The sequence below is a fragment of the Sorex araneus genome, chromosome 3 (genome assembly GCF_027595985.1).
Source record: "Sorex araneus isolate mSorAra2 chromosome 3, mSorAra2.pri, whole genome shotgun sequence".
NCBI classification, from domain to species: Eukaryota; Metazoa; Chordata; class Mammalia; order Eulipotyphla; family Soricidae; genus Sorex; species Sorex araneus.
In genome coordinates, this window is record NC_073304.1 from 65570079 (window position 1) to 65586783 (window position 16705).

A 16705-nucleotide genomic window follows, 5' to 3' on the forward strand; every position below is an offset into this window, starting at 1 on the left:
AGAGCTCAGTGGCCACAGTGCTATGCCCAGAGGTGTCCAGGGGCAAATGGTACTTAGAATCCAATCCAGAACCTCAAGCAGTTCTTACTATTTGAGCTATCTCAATGACCCTATACTGCCTTACATATGTCTCTTCTACTCGATTTGAACTGCATTCAGCTATCCTAAATTACTCAACTCTCACCTAAAATGAGTTGTAAGCTCTTTTAAGGGAAGAATACTACTTTGCATCACTCAGTGACTAAATATTCAATAAAATATTAGTTGGGGATAATAAAATAGCATAACTCTTAAGATGACACTTGAAAAATTCACTTTTACCATTAACTTTTCATAAGTTTGAGAATCCAACCAAGTGATTCATATTAATCATATTTAACTCTAAAATTACAGTTATGCATGTTTTGGTAAATAACAATTCTGCATAGCAAAACACAGACACGATCAAACATAATTAAGCTTATTTTACATGCTTGCATACCTAAGGTATGACAGAGTTAACATCCAAAATATAGTGAAGATCACGCTTCTGTACAGTTATATAAATACCCCTTCTTCTGGAAAGGATTTCTAAAGATGTTCCTACAGAAGTAGATGTTCTCTTATCATATACCTCTTTGAATTTCTAACTATTTACTTCTTTAATGGTACCACTTTTCCAACTAAAGTTTGAGATATCTCCTCTAATTTCTTGTACCAAGGCCAGAAGGAATAAATGTTAAGTTAAGGTAATCTAAATTAGTACAATTCTTGAGGCTTTTTAAAAAGGCAAATAATTCTTATAATTAAGAACAACACATATAACATTAACACAAGTTGCCCTAGTTTTGGAGGGTGAGTTATCAGAGGAAGTCTGACGACGTCCAGGAGAAATCCACCAATGGCCAAGAAAAAGTTTGAAAACCAGTATAATACTTAAAAGCCTGAACTAACTTTAACTTCTATATGGTTTTCCCAGTTTGACAGAAAGACCAACAATCACTTAAAGCTTTGTTTCTTATTAAAGAATACTTTATCACTTTTTTCTTATTCTAAGTTTTTGGGCCACACCCAACAGTGCCCAAGGATCACTTTATGGTAGTGCTCAGAGGGCTGTATGTAGTGACAGGGATCAAACCTGGGTCAGTTGCATGCCCTTCCCCTCACCCCCCAAAAAACCCTTAACACCCTGTACTATCTCTTCAGCACTCATTTTGTTCTTTTAAAAACCAAATTTACTTGGAACACTGTAGTATTTTACAAACATCTTTTTGAAACATACATATTACTATATCAGATACTATGCAACACTTCTTGAATCTGTATCTTTATTTTTTCTTGGTGTGCAAATCTTAAAAAAACAAAGAAGGATCTTAAACCCCAGTAATTTTTTAAATGCTACTATGGAGACTAAAGTTGTGAAAATTTAAACTTCTTCTATTGCTATGATAGTTGGTATTTAAGAGGAAACATTAAAGCTTCAATCCTGACATCTGTACATTTTAATTTCCTTAAAAAAAAAGTTCAAGGTCATAGTAATTTATTTTCTCCAAAATAGTTGTAAACTAAGTTTTTCTAACTTAGGGGAAGGAATAGTGTTTGAAAAATTTGGGTTCACAACCAGGCTGAGCATGTGGGAGGCCAGGGTTAGATTCCAGCACAGAGCCAGGAATAGTCCCTTAATACAACCTGGCATGGCCATCACCCCACCAAAACAAACAAAAAAACTTTGGGCAAAAACCATGTGACTGAGTTATGAGATCAGTTTTGCAATACATTTTTTTTCAATGATTAAAGTGCCTCAAAAGACTAAGATCAGACAGTGACACATCTTACATCATGGGTCTATTCCATTCTCTGAAAGTCTATTTACAAAAAATAGGAAAGTAAAACATAATGACCTAGTTTTTAAAACGTAGCCTCAACATGACCACTCAATACATTGTCAGTTTTTTGTCTTTTGGGGTTTTTTTTTTGGGGGGGGTGCAAGGAGAGAAGGGGGAGCCAGAGATACTCAGGGAGTCATATGGGATGCTGGAGATCAAATTGCTGCACTATGGCTCTGGCCCCAGTCATTTGTTACCTTTCTGATTTCTGCTCTAAGTCAATCGGATCGATATTATTTCTTGAAAGTAAAATGCATAGACAAACCCAGCTTAACAACACTATGTTTAGTCATAAAGTGTACCGAGGCCTACCCAACTTCTTGGTGATGTACCTTTTCTCTTCTCGGCTCTACTACACATATAATAAATATAAAGATAAATTAACTGGGTAAAAAAAAGAGAAAGTGATTTTAAATGGAAGCAAGGTGTAAAGCTGGAAGTTGTCCAGTACATTATCGATATGTTCAGTGTGAGTAAAAATAGTAAAGTACAGTTTTATACTACAGTCAAACCGGAACTTACAGTAAACCTTTCCAGGCATTTTACTAATATCACCTTATTTAGCCAAGTATTTTTATGAATAGTTCCTTATAGATTAAATTTATTTTTAAAAATCGCTTTAAATGGAGGCTTAGAGAATTACCCGGACAGTGCCAACCCTACCTAATACAGTTTCAATTCAATACTGGCTTTAAATATCGAAGTGGAGCCAGCCAACCACAACCCCACCCCCAACACCTGTAGAAGACAACGCATGTAAGCAAAGGAGAGCAAATTACTGCGATGTCTTGCACTAAACTGCCCCTGAACGTTTTCAAAAATGACATCGTGCTTACCTACCACAAAAGAACAAGCGAATTGCCGTTGGGAAGCTAAACTTTAAAATCGCGCGCACACACCATCTGGACGCCTATTCTGGGACAGACTGAAAACACTTAAATTCCCATTTCCTACGCAGGGGGGCAAACACCAGATTTGGGAGATGCGGCGGGAGTGCAAGCGTGTTCCCTACAACTTTTGGCGATCTCACTGCTTGTCTCGATCTCACCTTTCAGTCGGCCCCACTTCGCCAGCATTCTTAATAACGTGGGGAATGGGGAGTGTGAGTGTGTGAGTGTGAGAGTTGAGTGTGTGTGTGTGTGTTGCGCGCGTTCACGCGCGGTTCCCCACCCCCACCCCACCCCGACACTTGCACCGAGTGGACCCCGAGCACTCATCTAGAGATCATTCCAGCGAAAACTCGGCCTCCAAGCCCCAACCCGGCCCGCAGGCGCCCGGGCGAACTCGGGGCGGTGCAGCGCAACTTCTCACCGCCGCCCCCGAGCTCCAGCGGATGGGAACCTTGGGGACGAGCCCCCGGGGCGCAGTGGGGAGTGGTGGGGGGCGGGGGAACCCGGGCCATAACGGCAAAAGTGAAAGGGCCGAGCGCCGCCCCCCCCCCTCAGAAAGGCGACTAACTTTGCGCCCAAGAACGTGCTTCCACGAATGCGCGCCGACCCCCAGCTCCCCCGTTCCAGGTGGAACTCGTTACCCGCAGCCCCCGGTCGGCAGCGGCCCCGTCCTTCCGAGCCGAGCGGCCGGGACGTGGGGCCTCCTCGGCCAGCCCCCGCCGCCCCGGCCCGTCACCTGTGGGCAGGCGCCCCCTCCTCCCCCGGCCCCTCTGCCCTTCACGCCGACCGCCCCCCAGCCTCGCCTCGCCGTCCCCCCCCGCCCCGCAGCCGCTCCCCGCTCGCCTGGCCTGCGAGCCCCGCGCGCGGCGCCAGCTCTCCTCGGCGGCCGCGGGGCCCCAGCCCCTTGAACTGGTTACAACCGGCGGCGGCGACCCAGCGGCCAGAGGGTCCCCGGCGCGGCGCGGCGGGCGGGGATGGGGCGAGCCGGCAGGCCGGAGGCGCCGGGGTCGCAGGGTCCTACCTAACACCGTCGGTCTCCTCCGTCTCCTCATCAACGGCAGCGGCGCCGGCGGTGGCGGCGGCAGCGACATTCCTGGGGAGCGCTCCCGCCGCCGCCGCCTCCTCCTCCACTCTCTGCTCGCCTCTCTTCCCGGCGCGCTCACCGAGCGCCGCGTCCCTTCAGCCACCTCCCCCCGCCCTCTCCGGCACACACACGCCCCGAAACCCTCAGCCCTCCGGCTCCGGCTGCCGGGGAGCCCTCCCTCCCGCCCTCCCCTCCACCAGCGGCAGCCCCGTCCCTCCCCCCCCTTCCCCAGCGCCCGCCGCCGCCGCGCCGGGCTCAGTAATGGCGGCCACTCGGGCTCCCTCGCGCTGACGGATCTCTCTCTCTCTCCCTCTCTCCCGAACTTTACCTCAGCATCTCTCCCAGCGCGCAGCGCCGGAACGCACACGCGCGCGCGCGCAGCCACACACCCGGCCGGGGGGCGGAGCAGCGGCGCGAACTCGACGGGGCGCGCGCGAGCGCGAGCGCGTGCGCGTGCCCGTGCCGCCCTCCCCGGGTCACCCGCCCCCGCCGCCCTCACCTCGCGGCGCCTCCCGCGCCGCGCGCCCGGCTCGGCCCCGCCCCTGCCCTCGTCTCCCGGGAGCCTGGGAAGGCGCGAGCGCGGGAGGCGGAGGGAGGGAGAGAGAGAGAGCGCGCGGGGCCGCGTCCTCGCGCGCGTCCCAGATCCCATTGGCTTCCGCCCCTCCCCCTTCTTCCTCCGCCTCTCCCACCCATTGGCTCCCCGTCCTACTCCATTCCTTCTCACCTTTTCCCTTTTACCCATAGGCGAGAGTATTTTTCCCCAGCTTTCCCCCCTTCCCCGTATTCTTCCCTCCGGCGTCCCATCCTCCAACGCCGTAGAAGCTGCACACACCGCGCGGAAACGGAGCTGCTCCGTCGTCCCCGAACCTTCCCGGCGCTCTCCCGTCCTTCTGTTCCGGTTTCTGGCCGTCTCGGCGAGCAAACCGCCGTCCTGCAAAGGAACCTGAGCCTGCGTTAGCCGTTGCAAAACCTTGCACGGTACGGCGTGATTCTCGATCTATGCCCCCTCGGTTCTCTGAGCATAAAAGAATCCCAGCTCGGCGAGATCTGCAACCAACCGAGCTTGTTCGCGGGGGGCAGGCTCGCGCGCGTACTCCTGGGTGTGCGCCCGGTGTCTGCACCGGATCGCTCGGCAACTGGAGACCTCATCCGCCCGGGACGTGGTGCCATACCCACCCAGAAAGCGAAACTCCGTGGGGTGCCGGAGAAGCGATCACTCTGTGCGCAAGGGCACAGATTGCATAGGGTCTCAGACAGGCCACTGGTTTTTAGGGAAGCTGAAAGAGATGCCAAGACCTAGGACAGATTTTAGGTGCTCCCAAAGTCCCCATCTTGCCCCACCTCCGGCCTAAGTTTTAGAAACCATTGTCCACCTGACTTTTTAATTTTCTTAATACCGCCCCCAAAATCGATATTTAAACCTGAGTAAATGTGACCACAGTTGGGGACGCTGGGCTTTCGTTGTGTCTCTCGTCTGGTCATTGGCCATAGAATGATGGAGAAAGAAAAGAACTGGAGCACTCACTGCTTTTACTTTCATCACTTGAAAAAAAGAGGTCTTGTGACTTTCCCAAGGTCATCAGAATCTGTCTTGTACCGAGGTCTTAAAATAGTTGCTAGCAGACGGAAATTTTAAAAGTGCAAAAGCTACAAATCTAGTCTAATTGTAAATAAAAAGTAAAGAGATAAGATATAATTCAGGGAAGAATTTATCTCTGGAGAAATGTCTGTTTTCTGCCTAGAAAATAATTTATCATCAGTATGGTTGACATAAAAAAAGTCTTTGAAATAAATTCAAGTTGATCTTTATTTCTTACATTACATAAGGTACTGAAATTAGCCCGGGCTGCTTTTTCGTTGTAATGATACAGCTACTGCAATCCTTAAATACGTTTACGGTCTGTCAGTGGGAAAAACAAAAACTGCCTTTTGGTTAAAATTTGTTAGAAAATACTTGTCAGTAAATCTGTCACAATATTCCCGCAGAAGTTCTGTTGTTTGTTTCATCCACTCCCCTGCCCTTCTACTTTCCATATTTCCCAAAGGTAAACTTAATAAAAGAGACATTCTTAATTTCTGTTTCTTACTCTCTAGTTTTAAAAAGGCCCAATTAAAATTCCTTACTTAGATCATTCCCTTGTGGTACCAAATAGGTTAAATAAGGTCTGTAAGTACTTCTTTATTTCAATTACAAAATCATAGTCAGGAAAGGATGTTAAAGGAAACTTGCAATGAAAGTAAATAAGGGAGGAAAGGGAGAAGAAAAATGAAGGACAGATACTTTAAAATTATTTCCTAAATAATAAAAATTGTCGTAACCATTGTCAGTATCAACGTAAACCAGTGCCAACTCAGGGTTTTTGTTATTTTATTTCATTTTTTAGTGAAGCAAGGTAGTTTTTACTGAACGAAACTTGCTTTGAAAAATGTGAGAGGGGTTTCATCCTGGGCATCCCATATGGTCCCCTGAGCACCGCTTGGGGTGGCTCAAAAATTAAAAATAAATAAAAGATGTAAGAGGAGAAAAAAGGGAGAAATGCGTTCAAGAGAGGAAAAACAAAGAAACAAAGATATGTGGCTAAGGGAGAACATGAGCTTGAAGACCCCAAATCAGAGTTTTAAAGGAAGCATAAAGGAGTAGAATTGCTCTTTCCTTTAAAAAAATTTTTTTTGTTGTTGAATCACAGTGAAAAACAGTTGCAAAGTTGTTCATGATTGGATTTTAGTTATACAATGTTCCATCACCCTTCCCTTCACCAGTGTACATTTCCCATGCCAATGGCCTCGATACCCTCCCACCATTACCTTCCAGCCTGTATGGCAGGTGGTGGTGTCTCTCTTTGTCTGTCTGTCTGTCTGTCTCTCTCTGTCTGTCTGTCTCTCTGTCTCTGTCTCTGTCTCTGTCTCTGTCTCTGTCTCTGTCTCTCTCTCTCTCTCTCTCTCTCTCTCTCTCTCTCTCTCTCTCTCTCTCTCTCTCTCTCTTTGTCTCTCCTTTTGGGCATTACAGTTTGTAATACAGTTAGGATAGAGAAAGGATCACTATGACAATGATAGTTGGAAATGCTCACTTTAGGACAAGAACTGAATGCTGAAAGTAGATAAAGGTGCAGACATAATAACCTTTGAGTACCTGTATTGCCCTTTCCTTTTAAATGGCGTGATACTGGAGGGGAAAAATATACTTGAAATCTCATTTTCTTCTAATGCAAACTCCATAAATGTTTTTTAAAGTAAATTTTGAATGGATAATTTTCATAGTCTATTTTCAGTCTTACATCATTCATTTTTATCTAGGAAGTCTATAACTTCAGAACTTTGCTCCTTCAGAGTACTAGTAGTCTAAGACTGCCTTCACTACAAATAAGTTAATGAAGTTTTTATGTTTCTATTGTTACTTGCTCTTTTCAGAAAATGAAACATACCTTCTGGACAAATGAAAATTTGAAAATAGGAATTGTAAGTCAAATTACTATGTAAATGTTGAGATGTCTACAAATAGAAGTAAATAAAGAACAGAATATAAAATCTAAAAAAAAGGGAAAGGATAGCATATTTTAAAAATCAATTCATGCTTTCAGGGAAAGAGTTTTAAATACCTACTTTCCCAATCAAAAGAAGACATTTTGTGAAAACAGTAATTTATTTTACACAGAGAGAGAGAGAGAGAGAGAGAGAGAGAGAGAGAGAGAGAGAGAGAGATATGGAGTAAATACTAGCAAGCCCTTTCAAATAAAGTTCTCTTCCTCTTCTTATCTAAAATAAAAATATTAAACACTTGTGATGCTGCACTGGTAAATTCAATCACCTGACACTGTTCTTCATTTTCATTTTTTAAAAAAATGAGAACAAGATTTCAGTCAGACATTTTAGGTTTGAATATAGTCTTGTCCATAAATGTCTAGTTTTTTTACATATGTTACTACAATCTTAATATACATGGTCTTTTACAATCAAAAGAGATTACAGTCATTTTCAAAAGTTAATTCCAACTTCTACCATTAGTAGAACACAACACTCCAGTATTTGATGAATTTGGCTTCAAAAGAACTTACCCTCTAGAAGCAGCTACACCCCCTGCTGGAAATCTCTGATCATAACTTTTCTGGCTTTTGTAACCTCATCCAAGACCAGAGGAGACCCAAACAACATTTATGTCCAGGACAAAATTGAGGGATACTTTTTGCCTTCTGATTCAAGACAAACACCTCAGAATTATCACCTTGGTTACCAACAAAATACACAACAAAGTTGGAGAATAATATAAGTAAATTATGAACCAACCCAAGTGGTGAAAGATTGTTTTCTAATATTACCACTGAATTTCACACTTCATTTCCCAGCTTCCACCCCCCCTCCCCCACACACACCCTGTTCTAAGCCCTATATCCTGACTAGATTTCTCTTTTCTCAGATCTCAGGTTTGGGACTAGGGGAAGAAGGAAAGTCAGGATAAAATGGGATGTGTCACTAGTAGGCAAATCATGGACCCAAACCGTCGATAGTACAGGGGTAGGGTTCTTACCTTGCATGCATCTGACCAGGGTTTTGTTTCGGGCAGCCCATATGGACCCTGAGCACCGCTGGGAGTAATTCCTGAGTGCAGAGCCAGGAGTGACCCCTACGTATCACCAGGTGTGCCCTCCTCCCCTGCCCCCACCCCGCCCCCCCCATCATGGTATACCATTTGCCGAGTACTGACTTCCTCCAAATTTGTCTTACGGCTACCAATGATATTTTTAATTCAAAGAGAAGGTGCTAATTATGTCTTGGCAGTTACCATAGAAAATATTTTGACAAGAGTGAAAGTAATTGTGAGCATAGGGCTGCAACGATAGAAAAGTAATGCATTGACCTTCCTGGCATTTTGTTCCACAGAGACTTATTCTGTTGATTTTCCAGAATTGTATTTTCAGATTGAAACCCTGAAGATCGTATCAAGAGTCTAGCTTCAAAATGTCCAGCTCACACTCAGGTTCTAGACATAGACCTGTAACTGAGACAGTGAAAGCAAAACTTTATTTCTTCATAATTAATGTCTTGTAAAGATTATTTGTAATACAGGCTCCTTTTAAAGGAATAACAATTCACTCAGGTCCCACCAGCACAAATACTTTAATTAGACAAAAATCTTCGAGTTATTTCCTTTCACAAAAGGAGGTATTGTTGGGCCATCTGGACCCTCCATTGAGTTTTTATGAAAGATCACAGCTTGAATTTAATCAACCCCAATAAAGTTAAAATATAATTGCAAAGGTTGCTAACTGAATTCTCTATTTGAGATTGTTATCACTGTCATTTGTAAATCATTACAAAGGGAAACACGAACTTACATTGCTTGAATATTTAACCATAGAACATACATTTTGTGAATAACCTATTCCCACTTTCTTTACATTAAGTTTGAATTTTGAGTCCCTCTAGTTGTAAGGAATCACAAATAGCTGTGTGGTCCTATACTAAAAGTAGAATGTCATTAGTAGAAAGAGCAAATCATGTTTGATAATAATAGCATAAAACACCCTCAGTTTTATGGATTTTTGTGGATTTATTGCTAACAAAAGGCTTTGAATTATACTGTAAAAGACCAGCTGAGATAATCACTTTGGAAAACACAAATCATTTTTTAAAAATGCTGAATTAGTCTGTGACATTGAGTTAGATATTATTCTCCAAGTACAATCCACACTTCTCTACATAATATCTCTCCTCTACTAACTGTAGTTATTAGTAAAAAGTAACTGGGGATCTGAAACACTACCAGTCCTTCTGTAGAACTACTGCAACTGCAGCACAAGAGTTTCTAAAAATCAATAAGGTAGCTAATCATTTCACAATTAAGTTGTAGTTTTTCCCTATTGTTATAAGCTGAATAGATGCAAATGCTTGTTTTGCCAATCCATACTCTGCATTAAATAAAAGAAATACTCAAATTATGATGCAGTATTTTAAGAGGAAAATATAATTTCCTTCATACATATCTTATATGCTGAGGAGTAATAATATTCATATTTTACCAAAAATAGTTCTCTTTCAGCACAGTTCTTCATAGAACTTTAGTATGTCCTTTATTAGTTTTTAGCTTTGGCTCTCATAGAAATAGACATTATGTAATTATTTTTATTCTTTTCCCCAAAATTACCTATATAGACCTAATTACCTATATTTAGCTTTGGCTCTTATAGAAAGAGACATTATGTAATTATTTTTATTCTTTCCCCAAAAATTACCTGTACTAGAAACCTATATTATATGAAATTTTATAAATGTAATAACAAAGTAAAAGTAAGGCAGAAAAATTCACAAAGAGTTTTATGTGTGCTGGGGCCAGAACAATAGTGCAGTAGGTAAGGCACTTGACCTTGCATGTGGCCATCACTGCCACCCCATATGGTGCCCCAAGCACTTCAAGGAGTGATTCCTGAATCCAGAGCCAGAAGTAAGCCCTAAGCACCTCCAGGTGTGGCACACACAAAAATAACCTTTATGTGTTCTATAAATCAAATTTTATAATATTAAATTTAAGTGGAGACAAATATTTTTAACATATATATTTGCTGAGGTAGAAATACAACAAAATTTTCTGTGGGGGAAAAAAAGCAGACTACAAACCATTAAAATACCATGATTCCATTTTTGTTTTTGTTTTTAATTTAATTAATTTATTATTTATTATTTGCCTTTTGGGTCACACCTGGCGATGCACAGGGGTTACTCCTGGCTCTGCACTCAGGAATTACTTCTGGCGGTGCTCAGGGGACCGTATGGGATGCTGGGAACCGAACCCGGGTTGGCTGCGTGGAAGGCACCCTAACCGCTGTGCTATTGTTCCAGTCTCATGATTCCATCTTTGTAAAAAGAAAATGCTTTGAAAACAAGATGATAATACTATTGACAAATATATCACTAGAAATTTAATGTGGAATTGATTTTGACTCAAGTTCATTTTCTTTTCTTTGCTTTTTGTACTTTCTAACTTTTTTCAATGAGCATATTTTTCAGCAATAAAAATTGCTTTTATATGGGGATGATTGAAAACTAAAATTTTTTGAAAACTAAACCTTTGGAAATAGGCAAAATGTAGTACATATAGATTCATACTTATAATGTTTAGCTAGAACCTATATAAAGGTATAAACCAATGTAATTATGATTAAAATTAATTTAAAATACTCAGCCAACTAAAAGATATTTTTTTCTTTTTAAAATTTTTTTATTTTTATTTTTTAATGAATCACCTAAAAGATATTTTATCTGTATTATAGTGCTGTTGAAAATTGAAAGAGCAAGTATTATCAGGCTAAGGTAAACTATTGAACTGCTTATTACATTTTCTTCTTTTACTCTTCCCTTTCCTTCTCATCTCTTTTACCTCTCTTACTCCTACCATATACATTTCATCCTTCTCCCATTCTTTCTATTTCTTGATTCTCTGATGTCTTTTTTTTTCCCTATCTTATCTCTTGGGCCTTTTATAGGCCACACAGGGCATTGCCTGGTTCCACACACAGCAGCCTCTGATGTAATGGAATGAAATGGTTTAGAAGACAAACATATTTCCACCATAGGATTTTTATTTTCAATGACTATTTTTAAGTTCTTATAACCTAAAACATATCAAGCAAAGAACATGCTATGTTTGATGATTTTTAGTATGTAAACCTGCTGATAGTACTACTTTTGTTGCTGATGGTCTCATGGCACAGTATCTATTTTTAATCTATTTTGATACTTACAACTCTGAAAGCTTTCAGGTATAGATAATAGGTTCTATAATACTCATAAAGCTAAGCTGATATTTCCACATGCCTCACTGTTTCTCTTTGGACCACAAGGTTTATGATCAAATATGTTCCATTTGGATGGTTTCCCACGTGGATTTGCTGACACTTAGGTTATCTTTGGCTCCCATTACCCTGGGGAATTGAGGATTGCTTTTCTAAGTCAAAGCATTGTCTTGTGGAGCTCCTCCTCCATTATATCCCACTCAGCACAGAACATCCAATGACCAGTGTAAAGAAAAGGTAAAAATGCTCTTGTAACAATGCAAAGGAACACTAGAGCACACATTACTCTGCAGTGGAAAGGCCGCCACACCAGAAGAGATGAAACCTGAATATGAATCTCATGTTCAGCTTACTATCTGCAGAAGTCACTGGATCTTTCTCAGCTGAAGTTTCCACATCTACAAAATGTTTCCTTTGCTATGTTTCCTTTGCTATGCTACCCCTACCATTATTTAAAACTTAAATTTATTTTGTAGGATTTTTTTTTTCCAGTTATGGACCAGGTTTCCCCTCTCCTGGTTCATTCTGGTGAACTGATCTGGTGTCTGATCCACCACCACACCCAGGAAAAAGATAATGATTGTCTTCACTTCCCAGTTGCTTTTGTTTTATCATCTTATACAAAGAAGAGGGAGGGGGCAAGCCTTAATCCTGATTAAAACAAGTAAATTTGCATTCCATACAACATATCCCTAAAATCTCTTTCATTACTTTGGATCCAGGACTTTCGAAAGCAATTCTGCCTCATTCATCCCTATTACAAGGTCAGCTGTTCCAAATTTTCTTTGCCAAAAAGTTGCCTTATATTTTCTAAGTCCACAGTTTTTTACACTCCCACAGTTCATCACTCCTCCATTTCTTTCCCCCTCCCCCCCTACTTATAATTGAGTCCAGCCTCATTAGATTTAACGTTTTTGGAAAGAATTTTTTTCAATTATTAAGATTTATTTTCTTACTGCAATACTTTCTCTGCAACAATATCCAAGAATGATTTCCTTGCAATACTTTTTTTTCCCCTTCCTTTTTTGTAGTGCCAGGAATCAAACCCAGGTCTCACATATTCAAAGCATGTGCTATACCACTGAGTCATATCTTTAGCCCTGAAATGCTTCTTTTCTGCAGTTTGCAAATGTTGTACTAATTAGAATGTCATTGAGTACTCTGTCTTTCAGGGTCTTCTGAAGGTCTACATTACTAGCAACATGTAGACTGTCTCCACTCCTCCTTGCTTAAACAGGTTATCCTCTTTGATTTTTGTTTTACTGTTAAACAGTTAGCAAAATATTCCCTGATCTATGACGTCTGAGATCTGTCTCAATAACACAAGACTAAAGTAGGAAATTGAAGCACTTCAGTCAAAAGTACTGAAACTTTGTTCTTTTTGGTGCTTGATTCTTGTTCACCTAGTATTTTTGAAAATAAGTTAACAATTTGAAACCAACAGAGAACAATATTACATGACTTAAAAGGCTTTGTTTTCCTTTGATTCCTTAAAATATCATGTGCTTTGTATTATTTGGAGTGCAAGGCAACTTCTTGGCCCCAAAGAAATCATGTGCCACAGTGATTTAAGGATGAGAAAGAAAAGAGGCTCCTGCACTTGGGACACTCACTTCTGATTTACTATGTGTACATCCAATATGGCCTCTGGGTTCATGTTACTGAAGTAAGTGTCCCAAGTGTCATCCTAATTCTAATAAAAGAGCTCTAGCTTTGACAGTGCTCTGAATTGTTGACCTGGTATTGAAACAGGCCGCTGACAATTGTTTGAATTTACCTGAGGGTTAAGTTCTTCAGCTCTCCCCAGTCATCTCATCAATTAACTCACTGTAGTTGGTTGCCTCAGACCACAACTCAGAATAGTATTGTTAGGTAAGCTATCACAATAAATGCAAAGGTATTTTCAGATCAGATGTCAGTATTATTACCTGCTGTAAGGCTTTTCTATCAAATTTTTTGTCAAGTAGAAGATAAATAAATTCTTCTCAAATAGGAGATAAATAAAAATCCTCTAACTTGTCAACCAAAAAATGCACTCTTTGAAAACGAAACAGTCTTCAAACAAAGTGAAAACAACTTACGAATGTTGAGGGCTTGTTCAGAAATTTTTTTCAAGCCCCACTTGTCCTTTACATTGATCCAAATAAGATTTAGGTTTTGATTTCTAGTTTAATTTTACTGAAAACTCATAGTTTATTTTGGACTTTTTATAAGTAAAATATATTTGGAGTCTTATATATTCTGAATAATTTAATGTTATTTCCAGTTTGTTCAAACATAAAACACATCACTATTAGGGCCAGACAATAGTACAGGAGGTAAAGCGTTTGCCTTGCACTCAGTTGCCCCAGGTTCAATTCCCAGTATCTCACATGGTCCCTCAGCCTGCCAGGACTGATCCTTGAATGAGAGCCAGGCGTAAGCCTTGAGTACTGCTGGGTGTGGCCCAATAAACAAAACAAATACAAACAAAAAAATCCCACATCAATACTTAAATACCCTGTAATAAAATATAACCTATAATAAAATATATAAATGGGTTAACAACCTCTGAATAATTTTCTAAAATACAAATTCATCATGTAGGGATTTAGTTATGTGGCTCAGTGAGGGAGCACTGCCTTACATGAGTAATGCTTTGAGTCTATCCTCAGTACCACCCTTTCTATACCCAAGAAAATCACTTGTGATTTCACAAGTGTGAAATCACACACATGTGATCCTTACCCCCACCAATAAATATTCAACATGTATATTTTCTTATGTATTCATCCTATAAATTTTCTTATTTATCTATATACTTTTATCACTTGTATCACTTGTCATCCTGATGATCTTCGATTTGCTCGAGCGGGCGCCAGTAACGTCTCCATTTGTCTCTGTCGAGTGCTAGTATAGCCCAATGATATCTGCTCGCTCCAGGAACAGGAAGAGCCTCAAACTGTTCATTCAGGGGTTTGACGAAAAAGTCTGACCATCTCAATGGTGGGTGGCCACTTGGTCTTTTGACATCCTGTGGAATCCAGTCGGTAACAGCTCTAGTCCAGTGGTCATCTCTGAATCACGTTACATGTCCTGCCCATCGGATTTTTGATGCCTTGGCAAACGAGACAGTGTCCCTGATTCCTGACAGTTGATGGAGGTCGGAACTCCTGATTTCTTCTCTCACTTGAGTGAGACGTGATACTCCTAGCATATAATTTTATAGATTTTTAAAAAGAAGATAGCTTTGATACTTCATATTTTAGTCATAGATTCTCATTTATAATGTTCCTTAAAATTACCCTTACTGAATGAATACAATCAATAAGAATTTGAAACTTACATAGACTACTTCTTTGGAGTACTATTTTGAAATAACCTTTCTTTTACAGCTATTAATTTGTAGCCACTAGGGGCCAAATACTGTGCTCAAGCCAAAAATATAAACATGAAAGTCCTGCTTCCTGCCTGTAATGAGTTCATTTTTATGTTGTAGGTTTGGATCTTAACTGAGAAGTAGATACAAAAATTACTTCTTTCAGAGAAGAACAAAATAAATTGTCAATCTCTATTATTTTATAATATCTTCATCATTTACAATTTCTAATTTTATTTAACTTTGTTCCACACCTGGCAGTGCTCTTGAGCTATTCCTGGCTGTGCTCAGGAGAGACCCTTGGCTGTGCTAGGTGGACCATACGTGGTGCCAGGGATTTGAATGCAAGGTAAATACCTAAATTTCTGTACTACCTCTCCAATCTATACCAATATTTTATTTTACATACGAGAGAGAGTTTTCTGAAAAACAAAACAATCACTTGATTGCAAAATACTTTCTCCTTAATCAAACTAACTTGTTCAAGTTTTTTTATAATTAGTTTTTGTTTGGAGGGATGGGGGTATGGGAAACACCCAGCATGCTCAGGATTTACTCCTTGGTCTGCATTCAAGGTTCACTCTACTCGTGGTATACTCAGGGGAGCATATGGGTTGCCGGAGATGAACCTGAGTTGGCTGTGCCCAAGGCAACCACATTGCCTGCTACACTCTCAGACCTATGATTAGAGCACTTTCAGACTCACATTCTGAAGCATTTTTAATCAACTCCGATTTCTACTATGACTTTTTAATCACGTGGGTTTTTGTTTTGTATTTTGTGGCACACCCTGTGCTACTCAGGGACCATTCCTAGCTCTGTGCTCATGAATAACCCCTGACCACACTCAAGGGAACATATGTGGTGCCAGGAATTCAAAATAGAGTCAGCCACATGCAAGATAAGCACCTCACTGTATTCTCTCTGGCCCCTGTTTTTTGTTTTTTGTTGGTTTTTTTTTTTCAGTTTTTATACTAGTACCTTACTACCAAATGACTTAACAGCAATTCCAAGACAGAGTGAAGTCTTGTTTTAACTGGCATGTAACTGTTTTTATTTGGGTTTTTGCGGAATTTGGAAGTCTGCAAGTCATCCAAAATAAGAACATTCCACAAATACCATTTCATAAGAGCCACCCTTCCTTCATATACTGCTTCCATTTCCCTCAATGTAGCTAAATTTTTATTGGACATTCCAAGAAAAGTGATAAATAGAGGTGTTTTAAGACAAGTAAAACAGAATTTTTACTTAGCAAATCCTTTTGGTGATATTAATAGTAGTAGAAACAAGAGTGATATAAGTACTACTATAGAAAAATAATAACAGTAATATTGATAATACAACATCAATCCTTTTGAGCAAACTTTGACAACCCAAGAATCAAACACATGAGCATTTTGTGCACATCTTGATGGATTTCAATAATTCATGGTTCTTTAGTGATTGTTCTATTTCTCAGGTTATTTAAACAAAAATTAGAATTTTTTGACTTGCTAAAAATTTTATCTTAATGTCTTAGTTTTTATTTTAGATTTCAGAGAGATGGTACAGGGGTTATGGTTTTTGTCTTGCTTCTGTCTGACCTTGGTTTGATCCCTGGCAACACATGATCCTCTACCACTTTCTCCAGGAATGCTCTTCCCTACTTCCACCCCCCACCCCCGCTTCCTACAAAATACCATAACCACTGGGGGACACTCCCTAAAATGTAAATACAAAGTGTT

The 16705-nt window shown here is 40.6% G+C and overlaps 1 protein-coding gene across 3 annotated transcripts in view; it reads right to left on the reverse strand.

Annotated features, from left to right (window-relative positions):
* The window catches only part of ARHGAP5 (Rho GTPase activating protein 5), a 92762-nt gene extending 88529 nt beyond the window's left edge, over positions 1-4233 (reverse strand). For 2 of the 3 annotated variants that reach the window (XM_055130134.1, XM_055130132.1), the window contains exon 1: positions 3777-4021. The gene's annotated coding sequence lies outside the window, so the exon portion shown is untranslated. Of the gene's footprint in view, positions 1-3776; positions 4022-4167 lie in introns of those variants that run through there. The other variant, XM_055130133.1, reaches the window with a different exon arrangement.
* Positions 4234-16705: the final 12472 nt, after the last annotated feature.